Source organism: Lactuca virosa, chromosome 5, assembly GCF_052849685.1.
Source record: "Lactuca virosa cultivar CGN04683 chromosome 5, Lactuca_virosa_CGN04683_v6, whole genome shotgun sequence".
NCBI lineage: Eukaryota > Viridiplantae > Streptophyta > Magnoliopsida > Asterales > Asteraceae > Lactuca > Lactuca virosa.
In genome coordinates, this window is record NC_136430.1 from 281534147 (window position 1) to 281555533 (window position 21387).

The 21387-nt window shown below is 39.3% G+C and overlaps 1 long non-coding RNA gene across 1 annotated transcript; it reads left to right on the forward strand.

The window, feature by feature from the left end:
- Positions 1-11225: 11225 nt before the first annotated feature.
- Positions 11226-12946, forward strand: LOC145115401 (uncharacterized). Its single transcript, XR_013711544.1, has 3 exons — positions 11226-11308; positions 12238-12301; positions 12899-12946. It is a non-coding gene; the product is annotated as an uncharacterized LOC145115401 (long non-coding RNA).
- The last annotated feature ends 8441 nt before the right edge of the window (positions 12947-21387 follow it).

Sequence of the window (21387 nt, forward strand, 5' to 3'; positions counted from 1 at the left end):
TAAAAGACGCTGCAAGGACGATGCTGTGTGACTCCAAGTTGTCGGTTTTCTTTTGGGCTGAGGCGATTAACACTGCTTGCTACGTTTAGAATCGGGTGTTGATCAACAAAGCTCAGATGAAGACACCCTATGAGATTCTATATGGTCACAAGCCATCAGTCAGTCATTTCCGTGTATTTGGCTGCCCTTGCACCCTTCTTCACCTAGAGTCCAACCCAAAGTTCAATGCCAAAGCCGATGATTGTTACTTCGTAGGGTATGTTGCACGCACCACATATAGGGTCTACAATAAGAAGACGAAGCAGATTGTGGAATCCTATGACGTGCGCTGGTTGGAGGAGAATGAAACGGATGCTCGAGTGGGTCCGGATTGGTTATTTGATTACACATCGCTTTTCAAGTCTATAAATGTGTCTTCGGATAGTTCATATGGGTCTTCCTCTGGTTCGAAGAACGTTTCTGAAGACGAAGACGAAGAAGTTGTCTACAGACCCCCAACGGTATCCTCTTCACCATCTGAGGGGGAGTCCTCTGCTTCACCTGAGGGGGAGTCATCTGTACCACCTGATAGTCCAAAATCTCCAGTTCAGAATGATACTCCTGATGCTGATGCTACACCTCTTACTCTTGTTGAAAGAGAGTTCATGTCTAGAGATGCTTCCGCTGTCACTTCAACTTTTATGGAACTACTCTTTCCTGAAGACATTTCTAATGAGTTTGTAGCAGAGTCATCTGGTGTGGAACAATCAGCAAATGAAGGAGGTGTCAATATTCACAATCTTCCCGTCTCACTTAATGATATCAGCCAGGAGATACCCTCAAGAATTCAACGCGATCATCCGATCGAGAACATCATTGGTCAGCTGGGTGATGGAGTTAAAACCAGAAGTCAGAGTGGAGATGTCAATACATGTCTCTATTTTTGCTTTATCTATCAAATAGAGCCCAAGAATGTTGAAATGGCTCTGAATGAGCCCAGCTGGGTAGATGTTATGCATGAAGAGTTGAATCAGTTTGAAAAGCTCGGGGTTTGGAAATTGGTTGAGTTACCAAAGGGCAAAAAGTCTCTTGACACACGCTGGGTCTATCGAAACAAGAAGGATGATTCAGGGGTTATAGTGCGAAATAAAGCTAGATTGGTAGTTCGCGGGTTTCGACAAGTCGAGGGTCTTGATTATACTGAGGTTTATGCTCCAGTAGCTCGCTTGGAGGCTATTCGTATCTTCCTTGCATATGCTTCCCACATGAACTTCACGGTTTATCAAATGGACGTCAAAACAGCCTTCTTGTATGGCAAGGTGAAGGAAGAAATCTACGTTGATCAGCCCCCTGGGTTCGTTAACTCGAAGTTTCCTAATCATGTCTACAACTTGGACAAGGCACTGTATGGGTTACATCAAGCTCCTCGAGCATGGTATGCGACCCTTACAAAGCACTTGCTCGAGCATGGATACTCTCGTGGCACTATCGATCAAACTTTGTTTATCAAGCATGTTGGTAATGATCAGATTCTGGTTCAAATCTACATTGACGACATTATCTTCGGGTCTACCAGTCCGCAACTATGCACGGAGTTTGAAGGCGTTATGAAAAAGCGGTTTGAGATGAGTTCGTTGGGAGAAATGACCATGTTTCTGGGGCTTCAGGTCAAACAAAATTCAACTGGAATCCTGCTACATCAAGCCAATTATGTGGAGGACATTCTTGAGAAGTTCGGGTTTTAAGACGCTAAACCTGCATCGACGCCGATGGCCGAAAGACCTCTGCTGACTCCAGATACTGATGGCGAATCCGTAGATCAGACACACTACAAATCAATGATCAGATCGTTGATGTATCTTACTGCAAGCCGTCCAGACATAATGTTTGCAGTTTGTCAATACGCACGTTATCAGGCTAATCCTAAATTTTCACATCTTATTGCTGTCAAAAGAATTTTTCGGTATATCAAAGGCAGCCCAAAATTGGATCTTTGGTATCTGAAAAATTCCGAATTTGATTTATATGCTTTTGCTGACAGTAATTATGGAGGCTGTGAGCTTGACAGGAAATCTACTTCAGGAGGGTGTCAATATCTTGGAGATAGGCTGGTGTCGTGGCAGTGCAAGAAGCAACACACCGTCTCAACTTCAACAGCTGAAGCGGAATACGTTGCTGCATCTGCTTGTTGCTCTCAAGTTATCTGGATCCAACATCAGCTGTTGGATTACGGTTTCAATTATTTAGAAACCCTTATTTACTGTGATAATGAGGCTGCGATTCAAATTGCTAAAAATCATGTCCAACATTCCAAAACCAAGCACATTAATATTAAAATTCATTTTATCATAGACTGTTATGAACGTTCACTCATCTGGCTGGAATAGGTTCCCACTGCTAATAATGTGGCGGATCTGTTCACCAAGCCTTTTAACAAAGCTCGATTCGATGTGCTTGTGGGATTTTTTTAAATGATTCGTTTTGAGGATTAATTTTATTTTTCTATTTTTTACTTATTTTAAGTTATTTTTATTTTTATTTTCTTAATTCTTATTTTCTATTTTATTTTTGGTTAGATTAGTTTAAATTTGCGCATTTTAGTGATTTCATTCTCACCCATGCACAATTTAGGGGGAGAAATAAACAAAAACCAAACAAAAATTAAAAATTTCAAAAATCCAAAAACAATAAAAAATCAGAAAATCAAAAATATGTTGCTGATAGTCTTGCTTGTAGGTGATGTGTTGGGAAGTGATATTATCAAGTGATAACAGGCAATCTGAATCTGCGTAACGTACCAAAATTAAATTGTCTACGCTCTGTGTTCGATGCGCTGGTAGGCACGAAAGATTCTAAATGGACTTGACTAGGAGGATTTGAACTTAAGGAATTCAAGGACTTGACAAATCTTAAACTAGTTAGATCCGTTTAGCCTGACAATACGACGCTCGGATAGGTTGAGCAGGGAGATATGCATGGGAGTCTACTGGTCAAATTAAAAGAACTCGTATCTTGAACTGTGGATTAACTTTTCCTCGATGTGCGGATTTTGTCCTTAATTCCGGTATTGATGGGGCGACTGGGGAATTCTGATAAATTAGGTCTGTAGAAGGTTATTTTCTTTCTTTCTGTCTGTTAGTCATATGTTGCCTCCTTTGCGTGATCGAAAGATCCGACCTGGACTGTAACATATGCAATTCTATCTTTCTGCTTCTTCTCTCTATGCAATTCTTTCTATCTGTTAGCCATATATTGTCTCCTTTGCGTGACTTACAATCCGACCTGGTACACAGTATATGCATCATTCTTTTTCTCAATCCCTCTAAAACTTCAGTTACTCATATGTTTCATCCTCTGCGTGATTGGAAGAGATCCGACCTGGGTGTATAACATATGCATTCTAAATCTATCTTCTCTCTTAATAATTGTCTGCTCACCCGATGTAAGGAGTATTCTGGAAGTTCTGGATTACTAGAGCATATCAGGAAACGGGAAACATGTTCTAGTACAATTAAAATTGAATACTTACAGATTGTCTATAGATCTCGTTGCTCAATTTAGGTGGACAACAATATCCCTGGTCGTCGTCAGATAAATGGTCCCTAGAAAATTTATTTAAGAATATAGAATCAAAAAGATCTTGTCTTTATTAGACTGTCCAAATTTTATCACAATTTTTCGTGTTTAAGTGGACCACAATACCGGCGATCGATCAGACATAGACATGAAGGTAAAGATACTGATAAGTAGACCAAGGTTGTCTAACAACTTTGATCCCTAAGTCACAAAATTATATTCAGTGTTTGTTTAGATAAGTTTAGTCTATTTTATTTTAACTTTATTTTATTTTTATTTTTGTTTCATTTTAATTTTGTTTTGTAATTATCCAAATTTAAAGTTTAAATTTTGGAAATTATTTTATTTTATTTTATTTTATTTTATTTTATTTTTAATTTTATTTTTATTTTTGTCTATGTTAATTTTAATTTTTATTATATTGTTAAAAGTTGTCAAAGTTTTTTTTTTAATTTTTAAACTTTAGAAATTTTTATTTTTTATTTTATTTTTATTTTTAATTTTAATGTTACTGTTAATTTTTTAAATCCTCAAAAGTTTTATTTTTGAAAATTATTTGAAATATTGGACTATGCCTTACACTGTGTGGACAACAGATAAAATAGTCAAGGGTATATAAGAGAGTTTACAGCCGGAAACTCTCTCATTCTTCACTTTTCAGCTTCCGGCCGCAAATTCTCTCCCTTTCTCTCTCATCTTCGAAAAAAAAATTCGTTTTTCTTGTGAAATTGCTCCGATCATCTCAAAGGTAGTAAGATTCCGACCATGGATGTGTAGTTGTTTCACGAAATCGTTGAGTTTTGAGCCTAAAATTGACGAAAATATGTCTGTCGGAGCTTACGACCCAAGCTTACGGCCAAGGAGCTTACGGCCGTAAACTCCGTTTGCGGCCCTGAGCTTACGGCCACGGGTTTATTGCCGTAAACTCCAGGTTAACCGTAAACTCCTGGTTGACCTTGAACTCAAATTTTGGACAAAATAACTAATTTTTGGGCTAAATTTGAATCAATTGAAATATTATTTGCTCAAATATCTTTCTTTTCTTACTTGGTATGTTTTAGTGCAGATCAAATGGCAAGTTTAAAGTTCGCAGACATGCACAACTTGGCGATTGTACTGGAAGATCCTCCAGTTGCTCATGGAGAATTCAGGTCGATGATTCATGGTCTGAGAGAATGCTGTCTGGCCTCCGCCATCACCATGAACACTGTGGTCTATCAGAACATCATAAGGGAGTTCTGGCAGACTGCCAAGATGAAAAGAGATGACGATGGAGCAGTGACTGTGGATGCAATCGTTAAGGGATGCAAGGTTGTAATCACTGAGCAGTTCATTAGAGAAACGTTGCTGATCAACGACTTACCTAGTTTTCCCACTGAGATCGGGATTGAAGACGCTCAAAAGATTCTGAAAAAGATGGGGTACGAAGGCGACTCTCCTCCTACAGTGAAGAAGCTTCTGCCACCTTATTGGAGATTCTTAGCTCATGTGTTTGTGAGCTGCATCTCCGGCAGGAGGTCTGGTGCGGATGAAATATCTCTGAGGAACACTGGAGCTATTGTTTCTCTTGCTGCAGGGATTGGCTTCAACTTTTCGAGGTTTATCCTGGACGAGTTCGTAGTCAACATCAACGCTATAACTCGGGATACCTTCTTGATGTATCCCAGGTTCATTCAGCTATTCATCAACAGACAATTTCCTGATATGGTCAAGGAGGGAGATACACGTGATATGAAGTCCTTAGGCCCTCACACTGTTGGGCTCATCAAGCAAAATCGCAAGGGAAAGGTCATCTTTCAAGGACTGTATCCACTTGTAAAATTTGGAAGATTTGCTGAGCCAAATGAGGCATCCGAGTCTCATGGATCCTCTGACAAAATATCCTCTGAGCTTACTTCATCAGAAAAAGTTATTTCAGAAGAGGATGTGATCACGGTGTGAGATCAAGTTAAGGAAGAGACAATTGCTCCCGATGGTTCTGTAGCTGAGGAGCATGACCTGCAATCAGTCCAAGTCGAAAGTGACTACAATGAAGGGTCTTCTAAGAATGTGACTGAGACTGATCAGTATGAAGACCTTGATCTTACAGGCTTTGATAAAGATGAGATTTCGACTAACTTTGGAAGTAATGAAGACTTTTGTCAAATGTCAATCTCAACACACTACTTGACAATATCAGTGATGTTGCTCATCCAGCAACGAAGATAAGGGACTCTGATGACGTTCTCGAGTCAACACCTGTTACTACCGATCAAGTGGTTGATACGACAACTCCCATGGTGACAGTGTCAGGGATTCCTCCCCTTGATGTTGTTTCACCTACAACTGAACCACTTCAAAGTGATGATGCAACAATCCAGACCTTACAACCTCCGTCAAAGAGAAGAAGATGTGATCCTAGACATGGGCTTCTGGATTCTGACTTATCTCAAGGCCTGCCAATTACTCCAACAACTACCCCTGCTATTGCCTCAACAGAACCTTTTAGTGAAGGTCCTAGCACCATCTTTGAGGTTTGTGGTTCCCCTGCTCAAGCAGGATTCTCTTCTCCTAGGGCAGATCTTGATGATGCCTCTGTACGGCTAGCCATGCATCTAGCTCAGGAACAAACTTCAATACCTTCTTCTATAGCTAAAGGAATTTCTTTTAGAGAAGGTCATTCAGGAGAAGATGATTCAGTTATTGATGAGCTTCAAAAGAGAGTAGATGTACTAGATCAAAAGAACATAGAGCTCAGTATTCAAGTTAATGATCTGTTGAGCGAGAATGTAAATCTGAAGATTCAAGTTTCTGATCTTCAAGAGGATAAAGCTCTGAAGACCAAGCAGATTTCTGACCTACAAAATCACTTTAATCTCCTCACTTCAAGTTACTTTGATTTAAAGAAGAAGTTAGAAGAAGAACTTGGTGACAAGTTCAAGACATCCGCTGATGAGTCTAGGATCAATCTACACATCCAAGCTCATCCTATTGTGACATCTGCTCCAACATCACGTATTGTTGATAGGTTTGAAGAAGAGCCAGCTCAAGCTCCAAGTGTTGTAGCCTTAAAACGTGCCAAACTGGCTAAATCTACTGAGAAAGGTCAATACTTGTTTAAAAGGAGCTCAGATCAGAATGCTCCTGCGGATCAGCCCACCATCACCTTTATAGATCTTGGAGAGAATCGTTTTAAAGAAATATATGGTGATAGGTTAGGGATCATCTCGTGGGGATTTCACGACACCTTAAACATGTGGCTCGTGAGACGTAAGAGTGGGACCACTGAACTATATAAAGATGCTCATGACTTCAACTCTTGGACCAGGGTTGATCTTTCAGAGTTGTCAAGGGCTCCTTTTGCCAATCCCTCTCAAAATCCCCAGGCTACACAGTTCAAGCATTTCTTGGAGGATCAAGTACTCAAGGGTTTTCCTTCCATGAAGACTGCAGAGTCAATCATTAAGATATACCCAAGCGTAATTGATCCTAAAACCAATCAACCTCTTCGAGCTGTGATGTGGCCAGCTACTAAACAAGTGAATCAGATTCCTATCCTTCAGGATCATCCAGATGGTTCTCTGCGAACCATGGAGTACTGGGTGTTTGATGAAACCACTGCATCTGCTGTCATCAAGCTTGAGAAGGGATGCATCCGCTTGTACGACAAAAGAGACCTGCTTCAATTTGGAAAGTGGGATATACATCAGCTGAGCCATCATCAGATTAAAGTTGTAGAAGACATCTTTGAGCCAGCTGCCAAAGTGTTTACAACTATGGTTGTGGATATCATTGACAAACGAATATGGAACGGAGCAATGGGGAAGTCGGATGTGCTGGTGGTCGACAAAGACTGAGCTCAAGCTAGCACCAAACCAAGGGGGAGATTGAAGGGTCTAGTTAATGGTTTGGTCTAGGCTTTCATTGTAATAAGTTCTTTTGAGTCTTTATGCAGTTTTGGTAGGTTGTTTGTTAGTTTACGGCCAAGTAGTGAGTTTACGGCCGTAAGCCTGTTTACGGCCGTAAACCTAGTGTTCGGCCCAAGTCCACTATATATAGGGGTTGTGTATGTCATTAATGGTTGTTGATGACACAATAGTTCACGGTCATAGAGAGAAAGTTGTACCAGACGTTTTATGCAATATAAGCGTGTGCAAGCTTGTTCCAATTCTGTTTCTACATTGTTTCTTATTCTATTTGATTGTGTGATTGCTTGATCATTGGTAAAGATCCGTTCTCAGGACCTTACAGCCATGGGCTCACTCCATGGTTTTCCCCTGACAATCCCAAGTGGTTACTCCCACTCGGATCCACTCACTTTCTTATCACCCCATCATCTCATCCTCGAGTTATCACCCTACTAAGTTCACTAATGAATACTCCACGGTCCAACATAGATAGGTACACACACCTACCTAGGTTCAACATTACCACTCCTGACACAACCGTCGTGACCAAACACTTTTCTCGCTGCAATTCTCATTCTTGGATATTCCCACTCGATGACACTTAGCTGGAAGGCTCCCGCTGGAACCATAGTCACTTGATACTCCACTGGCCATCTCATAATTCAAGTCTCAAATAACTCGAAATTCAAGGCATCCTACTCGGATACCTCGATACACCATCACAGAATCTCACGATGTCTTGCCTCAACCACTGATCTCCTACTTACGGCATCATACTCTGATCCCGCAATGCATCCTTTCAGATTTCTCACAACTGATCTTCCTCTCACACAACTCGTAACTTCGAAAATCCCAACTCCCAATTTGAAACACGGAGGAATCACCAATGACTCCCTCCTCCATTGCTCAAAACTCATGCAAGAATACTCATGACGATCCTGAAGTTGGTTGACCAATCAACTTCTGCCTTTCCCCAAGTGCATATAACAACCCTTACAATGAACCAGAAATTCTCAACTGCCGAAACTATCCTTACGAGCCAACCACCTCGAATTCACCATTATAACCTCGAAGAATTCTTAACTACCACAAGGTCTCTGACCAACGGCCACCTGCCGTGGAGACACCCATCCCTTCACGAACACGTACAACATGCATTATCCCGCTCTGCACCTCGCCTCGATCACCAATGACCCTGGTCTCATGATCCTTACCGCAGGTCTCTATATCCAGTTCTCTAACCGCTTTTGAACAAATCTCTGATCCTCTCAATAAAATACTCGGTTCTCCCCCACTCAGGGTTCGAACCATCACCATTTGGCACGACAATAATCTATTCCACAGACTGTTTCCACCAGGTACATCACACTTACTCTTGGAAAGTACTACGCAACGCTCAATGATCTTCCCGATAGAGACCAACAACTCCAAATATCCCGAATCTCAGATAAAATCCTCAGAAACTTCCCAACGTGTCATCCATAATCTCATACTGACATACTACCGGACATCTCAACTGTCCCATAGTAGCCGTGACTCTCAATCTGAAAATAATGAGCTATCCCACTCCTCATCATCGACTCCCCAACCAACGTCCCATCATGAGAATTATCATGAGAGCAGAGACCTCACTCCCACACTCGATATCCATAATAGACAAAGAGGGCCACCGCCCCGATATACTCTTATTGATCCTCCGACACTGCTGCTAACATACGCCCTACTATGCTCAAAATAGGGTATATCCTTGTCCTCGTTTATCTCAGTCCCCACTGATGACCCTCTCGTGCTATAATATTACCTTGCGGCAGACATACTGCCCTGATATTCTGGTGAAAAGATCGCAACCAATGCTACCCCACAGGGTTTACCTCCAAGCTCAGAAACCGGAAGCTCATTATCTCTTCTACTTCTCATAAGAAATGAAAATAGCACAACTCTGGTCACAGAAAGTGACATCTCCACTTTCGGCCGATTGCTCAACTCAGATCGCAATCCTCCAAAAAAGCACCCTCTCTACTCATCCCTGAATCTTGCGACTCTATCTGGCATCTCACCAGTAACATCCCTTGGAAGCTAACTCAATTTCCCTCCCAAGGTACGCTCTATTGAGACTCGCTCAACGTGGCCCTCAAGCCCCACACTCCATCACATCTGATCCCAGTCTAATCAATCATAACTGGATAACTGGTAAAACTAGAAGCACTAACCGCCACAAATCATGGTACTCAAACCATGTAATCATCTCTCGACCTGCCACGAATCGTGGTACCTGAACCCTGTCATCTCCTCTCAATCTGCTACAAATCATGGTACCCGAACCATGTTATCTCCTCTCAATTTGCTACGAATCATGGTACCCGAACCATGTTATCTCCTCTCAATCTTCTACGAATCATGGTACCCGAACCATGTTATCTCCTCTCAATCTGCTACGAATCATGGTACCCGAACCATGTTATTTCGTCTCAATCTGCTACTAAGAACTTCTGGAATTTTTCCTGCTTCAAGTATGGGTCCTCTGCTTTCAGTAGTATGGGCCCATACTACCTGCCACATCTACCCATACTTTCCACACGGATCGTCCCGAATTTCCTATGTAGCTGCTCAACTTTCTCGATCACCAATCTCGTCATACGCGCTCCCCCTCCGGTGCATACTCTTCCCCAAACAACGTACTCATAGGACTCAAATTACTCACTAGGCTCCCCTAGGTCCTCACACTTCTCTGCCAACAGCTGTTGAAGAACTTCTTATGATGCCAGCCATCTACCTCCTGAATATCGTCATATTCACTTGGTAACTGACTCCCATCATCAAGAGTTCCACAAAGCACAAAGCAAGCAGCATTCAGACATCGAATGACCTCCACTGATACTAACACACCACTCGAGCACACAACTCCGCTTGCTCTACTCACGACTCAAAGGCATCACTTGTGACAACCATCAAATTTCGGTCAAGTCAAAGTCAAACAAAGTCAACAAGTTAAACCGGTCAACTCTATTAACCCTTGTATGTTAGGGTTTACGTTATGTAATCACTGTACAATTCGCTATTTTAATGAGAAAACATCATTTGGAAAGTTCATGTGTTTGATATTCCTTAGCCTTAACAGTGCTAAACAACGAACCAAAGCGATAAAACACTATTGCACAATCATCGGGATTGTGTAGGACACTAAATCATGGCTTAACGGGGTCTATGGACCTTGCGTTGCGAAGCCGGACACTCAAAAAGATCACAAACGAAACCTCTCTCAATCTCATTCAAACCCTACTCAAGATTACTTGACGCTAATAGGATCAAAACTCATACACTACGATATAAATTGACGTTAATAGCAACATAGTATAGTACAACGTTATAACTATAATCAAATTAAATTATGATACCATATTAAAATCAAATCAAAGTATAGTGCTCTAATTAAATTTAAAAGAATCAAAATTGAATGCTATAATTAAACTTCAAATCAAAGTAGATTGTTATAATCAAATAATAACTCATCTTTTATAAAACTCCATTTTTATAAACTTTACATTAAATTTTATAAAACTCTATTTTTATAAACTTTACATTAAATTTTATAAAACTCTTATATTAATTATGTAAAAGATGCTTGTGTTAGTGGGAAATTATGAAGACCACCAAAAGCAAAAAGATTATTCTCATGGTCTCCCACTCACACCTCCCATCCACTTTCCTTTCCTTTTTCTCCCAACACATTATTCTCTTCACCACTTAAACCTTCTCTATTCTTTCTCTCACTCTCAATCTCGAAATTCATCCAAGAAATACTCATATTCCAGCCAAGAACAATCTATTATAATCAAATCTTCATCCCTCTTGAAGCATTCATCAAGGTATGTTGTTAAAAGTTTCAAATTCATACAAGAAACAAATTAAATCCACCAAAATATCTAAAACTCATTTTATGCATAAACCTGATTTTTCTCAGAATCCCATCAATAAAATAAGAAGTTCTGGAAATTTTCAGAAAATAACTTATTTTTATTGAATTACTATAATTATTGCAATAAAGTAGGGCAATAATTCACATAAAATACTTTTTGCATTCAATAAATTCTGAGAAAATTCTGGGATGACCAATATATTGATTAAACATAATTTATGAAGTTTCATGTATTTATATTACCGTTTACTATTATTTATGATTTTATTGATTAATTAATAATGAAATATATAAAAAATACTTCCCATAGTCACAAATATCTGAAACTTATACACTGAGCTCTACATCATGTTATAAAACTATGGTTAATTTTACAGATTTTTTGAGAATCATTTACTATTTTTCCCGAACTTTGTGTTGTTTAATCATTAAAATATTAAATAAATACTAAAACAGTTCAGAAAAATATACAAATTTTACAGTAATTCATATTGTATGAAATAATGATTTCCTAATAATTTCATAATTTTTCAATACTGTTTACTATTTAAAACTATTTTCCTAAGTATTTAAGCATGTAAAAATGCATTTTAATGATTATTTCATATAAATAATTGTTAAAATATGTAAATAATTATAATTGGGCAAGTTATTATTTTAATAAGAAATTATTAAAATCTGGCCTAAATTGAAAATATAAATTAATTATGCAAAGTAAGTAATTCAATTTAAAATTCATTTAACAAATAAATACCTTAATATTATAATCAAAATGAATTATTGTTAATTCATCTAATATAATAATATGTGTCTAATTATTTGTATTAATACTCCATTCTCGTTTAGCAGTTCCTAAACCAAAACTATTAATTATATTAGGTTCTACGTCATTTTGACTCGAACCGTCTATCGTACGACACACGCATTTCGTTTTGGGACTAATGTGAGTAATCTACCCCATACTTTATAATTTTCAATACTTTTGGGGTGTATCATGTGGTTCTAATATGTTCCAACTTCATTTTATTGTTTTATCACAATTGAGACATTGTTGGGACATTTATACATCATTAATTGTATAACTATTGTTTGTTTACGCTACATGTACTTGTAGTGCATTACCATTTTTAGTCTAATCTCCATGACTATGCCCGTATTCTTGAGTTACGTTATGGACAATAATAGCGCTATTGGGTTGACCACCCTGCCTTGGGACGCTAAGGTGATTGATCGCACGTGGTTGAGTGTGTATGATGATTAGATGCTCCATCCTATATATATTATATATATATATATATATATATATATATATATATATATATATATATACATATGTATATATAGGGTGAGGACTTATTGTTGTTGTTATCATTTGTTAATCAATTTTTGATTTATAAACCGTTATCTCAAATACAATTGTTTGCCGACTTCAAAAGAAAACAAATTTCCAATTATAAAGGTTTCAACTTCACAATTTTCTCTACTGAAATTAGATTACTCACCAACTCTTGTAGTTGACCTGTTTTTACCCATGATGCAGATTTGAAGAATGAAGTTGATGAAAATAGGTTGTGCCTTAGAAATCCACAAGACTATTTAAATTTGATGTAATAAATGTTGTTCGTATTTGGATTTGTATTTGTATGTTGTGGATCTTGTTTGCATACTTAGTACTTAATTGAATCTAATCATATTATAACATAGTTGTCATGAGACTTTGAACAATATATCACGCCTCGATCGATTCCGACAAGGATCGGGGTGTGACATCACTGAACTCAGGCTGTCTCAACTCTCATGGTATCTAATTACTCTTCTCAGTAGACTCCTCAAATGCTCATCTAGGTTTCTCTCCTGGATTATCTCTCGACTCGGAACTCCCTCTCTAAAGATTCCCACTAGATACTCTTACTCAACATATACTAAAAGCACATAACAGATAGCAACAATCCCAAGGCTAAGGCATCACAAATCAGGCATCTCTAGCCCTAAACATGAAATAGCTAGCCTATCCTCTAGCATGCATAAATAATATCTCATAAAGTAAACAATTTTTTTAGGTATTTTGGGAAATCACCGTTCGGGCTCTGGCTGATTGTACACACTGCTCCTTTTCATTTTCCTCTTAGAAACTCTTACTCGTTTTAGAAAAATCTTTTCTTTTTGAAAACTTTTCTCAAATCCTCAGTTCGAGTCCATACATAACTGAAGGTGTATCCGAATCCCTCAAACCAAGGCTCTGATACCAACTTATAACACCGTAAATTTTCGAATAAAATTATCATTTAAGATCATATAATTCTCATAACACATTTCACAAAATCTCATTTATTTAATTTACAAATCACGACTCTATAATTGTTTGATAAAAACCCAGAATCCTCAAAACATAACTCTATCACTGGTGTGTACAATCAAGCCGGTGCCTTCCCGTGATCCTGAGAAAAACCTGAAACACATAACACGCAACACGATAAGCACGAAGCTTAGTGAGTTCCCCAAGATACCACACACACAGCTCACTAGCCACTCGAGGCTATGTTACTGTATGTGACAACCGTCAAATTTCGGTCAAGTCAAAGTCAAACAAAGTCAACAAGTCAAACCGGTCAACTCCATTAACCCTTGTATGTTAAGGTTTACGTTGTACAATTCGCTATTTTAATGAGAAAACATCATTTGGAAAATTCATGTGTTTGATTTTCCTTAGCCTTAACAGTGCTAAACAACGAACCAAAGCGATAAAACACTATTGCACAATTATCGGGGGCTGTGTAAGACTCTTAAACATGGCTTAACGGGGTTTACAAATATGACAATTGTAAAAATCTCATCATATTTACTATTTACTATTTACTATTTACTATTTACTATTTACTACCTACTATTTACTATTTACGTTTTAAAAATTACTATTATTAGCCAATTAGTATTAACCATCTTCTAGAAACATTTGTCATGATTACATCATGAATATGTCATATACACTAACTAGTTATATGGAGAATGTCAACATTTAACACTTATTATTAAAGAATTATATATGAATAGTAATTCTTACTAGTATAAATACAAGGCTTAAGTCACTCATTTTCTACACCATTCTCTCTCAATTTCAAGACTTCCAAGGTTAATCATCAAGCTTTCTTCCACTCTTGGTTCTCGATTCGTCAAGGCATCTTCTAAGTGTTTTTGAGTTGAACACTTCTCTTCTCCAACATCCATCCTCTAAGAACACATAAGGTGAGTTCATACCCCTACATTTACATGTTTTTCTTAAGTTTTAAGGGGGGAATACAAGTAAAATCATCAAGAACACAATTAAACTTTTTCTATCAAATTACATCAGAAAAGATAAACTTCGATCACGGACTGTTTTGGTCAACTTAAATATTTTAGTTTTCAAAACTGTTCCAGGTGCAAGTAGTTCAAACTCTTAGCTTTAAAATGGCTACTTGCACATCTCCATATGATTTTTCTACAATTTATGGTGATTTTTACAAAATTGCCTATCATTTCAGAGGCAAACCCGGACCAGTCTGTGATTATGAACATTTTCACCTCTGTTAGAGATCACTAAAAATCATGATAAAAATTTACGAACAAACTAGACTCATATTCCAAACTCTCAGAATTTGCGGATTTGGATTTAGAGCTTTGATGATTTTTCTATAAATTTTCTAAGAACAGTAACAGAAACTGTATTCAACGAAAAGTTGCTGTCAATTTCATTTCACCTTGTAACATGTTGAGCAAGGTGTATATCTTTATGTGATTATATGTTATTGCAATATATGACATTTTATCTTAATATTTACACACACATCAGTTTACAAATGGATTTGGACATATAAAATATAAAGAATAACAAGTGATTATAATCAAAGTACAACCGATACATTCAAACATTTAATAAACTATTTTGAATATAGTTTGCATACATTACTACGTACTACCCTTGGTTGATAAACTATAATAGGTATAGTTTATGATACATTACATAACACATACATTTAAAAAGGGTACATTTATACAAAGGATATTTTCATTAAGCAAGGTACGGCCATACGGTACCAAGTTTTCATAACACGTAATTCCGTTAATGACTTTGTGAGACATTTACTTCAAATTATCATTAAGTCTTGTATTGTAACCAGAGTCTCCTTGAGGGAAAGCGTGATAGTTGTGTATAGATCTATATTGGGTTTGACAAACCCACACCTAAACTGCATGCAACAGTTAGACCGATAGGTCTGGGGTGACAAATGTCATAACATTTCCGACGCCTGAAGAACGTCGTTTTAGGCAACCTTGGTCATAGTATGGTTATAATAAACTCACATAAAGTATTAATAAACATTGGAATTTACGGGAACTTCATTAAAATTTAACGAGTTTATGTCGATTTAAACTTGCATTGTTTTACTATAAATATGACAAATTACTTGTACATTTCGGTCTTTGGGTTTTAAGACTACATTTACACATTAAGGAAAATATTGGATTTTCTAACACAAATACTACTTTTACAAACGAAAGGCTTTTAATAATACCAAACAAAAGCTTATGAACTCACCAACCTTTGTGTTGACACTTTTTCAAACAACTTGTATTCTCAGGAAATCATTAAACAGGTAACCAAGTGCTTTTGAGGATGGGACGCTAAGGCGTCTACTATTTCATATTTTGTCAACATATTGTAATTGATTCGTAAACATGTAATTCATACAATGATGTCACTTTTTCAATTATATATATGTTGGTTGTGTTTGCTTCAATTACTATTACAATTGTTGTTATGATACTATACATGAAGTCCTCCACCCCCGGACGTTTCCGCCATCCTTGGTTTGGGGGTGTGACAGATTGGTATCAGAGCACAGTTTATAGTGAATTAAGTATATCAAACCACATAAGATATACAAACTATAAACACAATTGGGACTAATAGTCTCTGATTTGTGCATTTTTCAAATAAATATACTCTTAAAAAAATAAATGATTTTCTTGATTAAAGTATACATACATACATTACATGCTCGCATGGTATCATAACTAGCGAAAACATAAAGCAAAAGAAGAAGAGTCGAACATTTTGAGTATGCCTTAGTATATGTGGATTAAATCTGGGAAGGATATAGCCTGATCAACTATATCTGTCCGGGAATTGACTTGCATATACCGGGGGATGGTCAGGATGGGCAACAAATCTAACAAACCTAATAACACACTACAAAGGATACTTTAAGAACTCAAAACTAAACATTTACAAATACTATAGGAGTATTTTGTGTTACTATAATAAATTATCTGAGAATTAAATAGGTCTTTATTTATAGATCAATAGCTGCTAAGTGGATGCGCTAAGGTCATATGTAACTAAGATGCTATAGACTTAGAATTTATGTATCTTTGTTTCACTTCCTGTCCTTGTTTGGTTGTGGTCTTGGAGTTAGGGTCATCTATTCGAAGGACTATTATATCTTAATCACATATGACGGGTATGCACTTTGCAACTAATTAAGTAACCGATAAAGATCATTTTAAAATATAATATATTAATTATGTCCCGACTAAATTAGTATATGTAAAACTTTTACAAACAGTCATATACTTGGAAACAAGGAAACTCAAAAAAAATATTTTATACTTTCATTTTACCTCATAACCCAATGTATTGGGTCAATTAAAAGTATAAAATCGTATGTATCATAAACATACCGGAAAACAACGTAATAATATACTTTATGTATAAAAGATTTCTCTTCCTATAAATATACTTTTACTAAAAGTACATTGGTTTACGACTTACGACAGAACCATGCCGCCAAGGAGAAGACCAAGGCCTTCCGGCAACATAGCAACACCTCCTCCGCCGCTGCCTCCACAGTTTGATCCTGCGATGTTCCAGGCTGCAGTAACAGCAGCCGTAGCGGCCGCAATATCGCATATAGGGACAAACGGAGCTGGTGGTTCTGGATCGGGTGCTACAAACTCTAACCACGGAGACAGTACGTGGCATACAAGAGAGTGTTCCTACAAAGACTTCACCAATGGCAAACCCGACAACTTCAATGGGAGCGGGGGAGTCATCACTTTAATGCAATGGTTTGAAAAGACGGAAGTAGTCTTTCAAGTGTGCTCTTGCCCCGAAGCGAGCAAAGTTAAGTTCACTTTCACCGGCCGGGCCCTTACTTGGTGGAACTGTCGGATTAATTCACTTACTCTCGAAGTAGCTAGCTCCATATCCTGGGCAGAACTAAAAACCTTGATGATGAAGGAGTACTGCCCGAGAGGTGAAATTCAAAAGCTGGAACAAGAACTTTGGAACCTCAGGATGACGGGCTCCGACCTTGAAACCTACACCACCCGATTCAATGAATTGGCTCTCCTCTGCCCAACAATGGTTACTCCGGAGGAGAAAAAGGTGGAGCGATACCTTTGGGGACTGTCTCCCCAAGTGCAAAGTAGTGTCATGGCTTCAAGGCCAACTACTTTTGACAGTGCCAGGGAGCTGGCACAACAACTTGTTGACCACCGAGCCGGTCATAATACTACAACCACTAACACTGATCAATCAAAAGGGGGAAACAACAAAAGGAAGTTATGGAACCAAAAGAAGAGCCAACCAGCACAGGACCCCGCTAAGAAGCAACAAACTGTTGCTGTCCATGCTGCCACTAATGCTGCCACTACTGCTACCACTCCAGCACCACCGAAGCCATATGCTGGAACCCTACCTAAGTGCAACAAGTGCAACTTTCACCATAATGGTGCTTGTAGGGAGATGCACTGTAACAACTGCGACAGGAAGGGGCACACTGCTCGTTTCTGTAAAGCGCCGGCTCGACCAATCAACCAAGTCGCCAGTACGGGGGCAACCCGAACCTGCTACAACTGTGGAGACGCCGGTCACTTCAAAAGAAACTGCCCCAAAGCACAAGCCTCTAATGCTGGTGGAGTAGGAAGAGTCCTGGCAATAGGACATGGGGAAGCAGTCGAGGATCCCACGGTGGTTACCGGTACGTTTCTCCTCAATAACTCTTATGCATGCGTACTATTCGATAGTGGAGCGGAGAGGAGTTTCGTGAGCCACCAATATAAAAAAATTACTTGAACAAAATCCCCAATCACTAAAGGATACTTATGTAGTAGAAATGGCAAATGGGAAAGTAGAACGCACAAGCGATATATACTCAGAGTGTACTCTCACTCTAGACAACCATACATTTAAAATTGACCTGATGCCGGTCACCATAAAAAGCTTCGACGTAATCATCGGGATGGATTGGTTAGTTCCTCACCGTGCCGACATTCTATGTTACGAAAGGGCCGTTCGCCTCAATCTACCAAATGACGAAACCCTTCTCATCTATGGTGACAAACCTAGTGCGAATTTACAAATCATCTCATGCATCAAAGCCCAAAAGTATCTCCGGAAGGAGTACCACGCCTTCTTGGCCCACGTAGTAGACAAGAAACAAGACATGAAAGACATCAAAGACATCCCCGAAGTGTGTAACTTCCCGGATGTGTTCCCAGAAGATCTTCCTGGTGTACCACTCGCACGACAAGTCGATTTCAGAATTGACTTAATACCCGGAGCTACCCCCGTAGCCAGAGCTCCATACCGCCTCGCACCAACAGAAATGCAAGAGTTGTCCAGTCAGTTGAACGAGCTTTTGAGCAAAGGGTTCATCAGACCAAGCTTCTCACCTTGGGGAGCACCAGTCCTTTTTGTAAAGAAGAAGGACGGATCCTTTCGCATGTGCATCGACTATCGGGAACTAAACAAACTCACCATCAAGAACCGATATCCTCTACCCCAATCGACGACCTTTTCGACCAACTCCAAGGAGAAAATTTCTTCTCAAAGATCGACCTAAGGTCAGGTTACCATCAGCTACGAGTTCAAGAAGAAGATATTCCCAAAACTGCATTCAGAACTCGCTATGGGCACTACGAGTTTGTGGTGATGTCCTTCGGTTTAACAAACGCACCTGCGGTATTCATGGACCTAATGAATAGAGTGTGTCGACCCTACCTAGACAAGTTTGTAATCGTATTCATCGACGATATCTTGATCTACTCGCGAAGCGAAGAAGAGCATCGCCTTCATCTACGCCAAGTGCTAGAGACACTAAGAGCGGAGAAGCTTTATGCTAAGTTCTCTAAGTGTGAATTCTGGATTAGAGAAGTGGATTTCCTTGGCCATGTGGTAAGTGAGAAGGGCATACATGTGGATCCCTCCAAGATCAAGGCAATCGAGAATTGGTCAGCACCCAAGATGCCAACCGAAATTCGACAATTCCTTGGGCTTGCTGGCTACTACCGAAGGTTTATACAAAACTTCTCCAAGATTGCGAAACCACTCACCACCTTGACGCAGAAAGGTGTGATATTTAAGTGGGAAAATAAACAAGAAACTGCTTTCCAAACGTTAAAACAAGCCCTATGCAGCGCACCGATCTTGTCTCTCCCAGAGGGAACCGAAGACTTCGTAGTGTACTGTGATGCTTCGAATCAAGGCCTCGGATGTGTGCTCATGCAGAGAGGGAAGGTTATCGCGTATACATCAAGACAGCTTAAGACGCACGAGGTTAATTATACTACGCACGACCTGGAATTTGGAGCAGTAGTATTCGCTTTGAAGATCTGGAGACACTACCTCTACGGCACGAAATGCACTATCTTCACTGATCACAAAAGTCTTCAGCATATCCTCAATCAGAAAGAGCTCAACATGCGACAGAGGAGATGGGTAGAGTTGCTGAATGACTACGAGTGCGAAATTCGTTATCATCCGGGCAAGGCCAATGTAGTGGCCGATGCTCAAAGCAGGAAGGAGTACTCGGGCCGCCGAGTAAAATCCTTAACAATGACAATCCATTCCTACCTGACCATACAAATCAAGGAAGCTCAACTGGAAGCTTTGAAACCAGAAAAGGTGGCAGGAGAGACATTAAGGGGAATGGATAAAAACTTAGAAGTCAAGGATGATGGAGCACGTTATATCATGAACCGGATTTGGACACCGAAGTTCGGTGGACTCCGAGACGTCGTCATGAATGAAGCACACAAGACTTGATACTCCATCCATCCCGGGTTGGATAAGATGTATCTGGACCTCAAGAAATTATACTGGTGGCCGAACATGAAAGCTGAGATTGCTACCTATGTGAGCAAGTGTCTGACTTGCGCCAAGGTCAAAATCGAATACCAAAAACCATCCGGGCTATTACAACAGCCGGATATACCTGAGTGGAAGTGGGAACGAATAACCATGGACTTCATAACCAAGCTTCCTAAGACATCGGGCGGGCTTGACACCATATGGGTAATCGTAGACAGATTGACCAAATCAGCACACTTCCTACCGATAAAAGAAACCGACAAGATGGAGAAACTGACTAGAACGTACATCCAAGAGATTGTACGACTCCATGGTGTGCCGATATCCATTATCTCCGATAGAGATAGTAGATTTACCTCACGGTTTTGGCAGTTTCTACAAAAATCATTGGGAACTAGGCTTGACATGAGTACGGCGTACCCCCCACAAACCGACGGACAGAGCGAACGAACCATTCAAACGTTGGAAGACATGTTAAGAGCTTGTGTGATAGACTTCGGTAAAGCATGGGATACCCATCTACCGCTTATCGAATTCTCCTACAATAACAGCTATCATACTAGCATCAAAGTCGCTCCATTCGAAGCTCTTTACGGTCGCAAATGCAGATCACCCCTGTGTTGGGCTAAGGTGGGGGATTCACAGCTAGCTAGAGGGCAAGTCTCTAATAGCACCCTCACTGGCCCTGAAATCATAAGGGGAACCACAGAAAAGATCGTTCAAATTCGAGAAAGACTGAAAGCGTCTCGCGATCGGCAAAAGAGTTACGCAGACAAACGACGCAAACCCTTGGAATTCCAGGTGGGTGATCGTGTACTACTAAAAGTTTCCCCTTGGAAAGGAATGATACGATTCGGCAAACGCGGGAAACTAAATCCAAGGTACATCGGGCCATT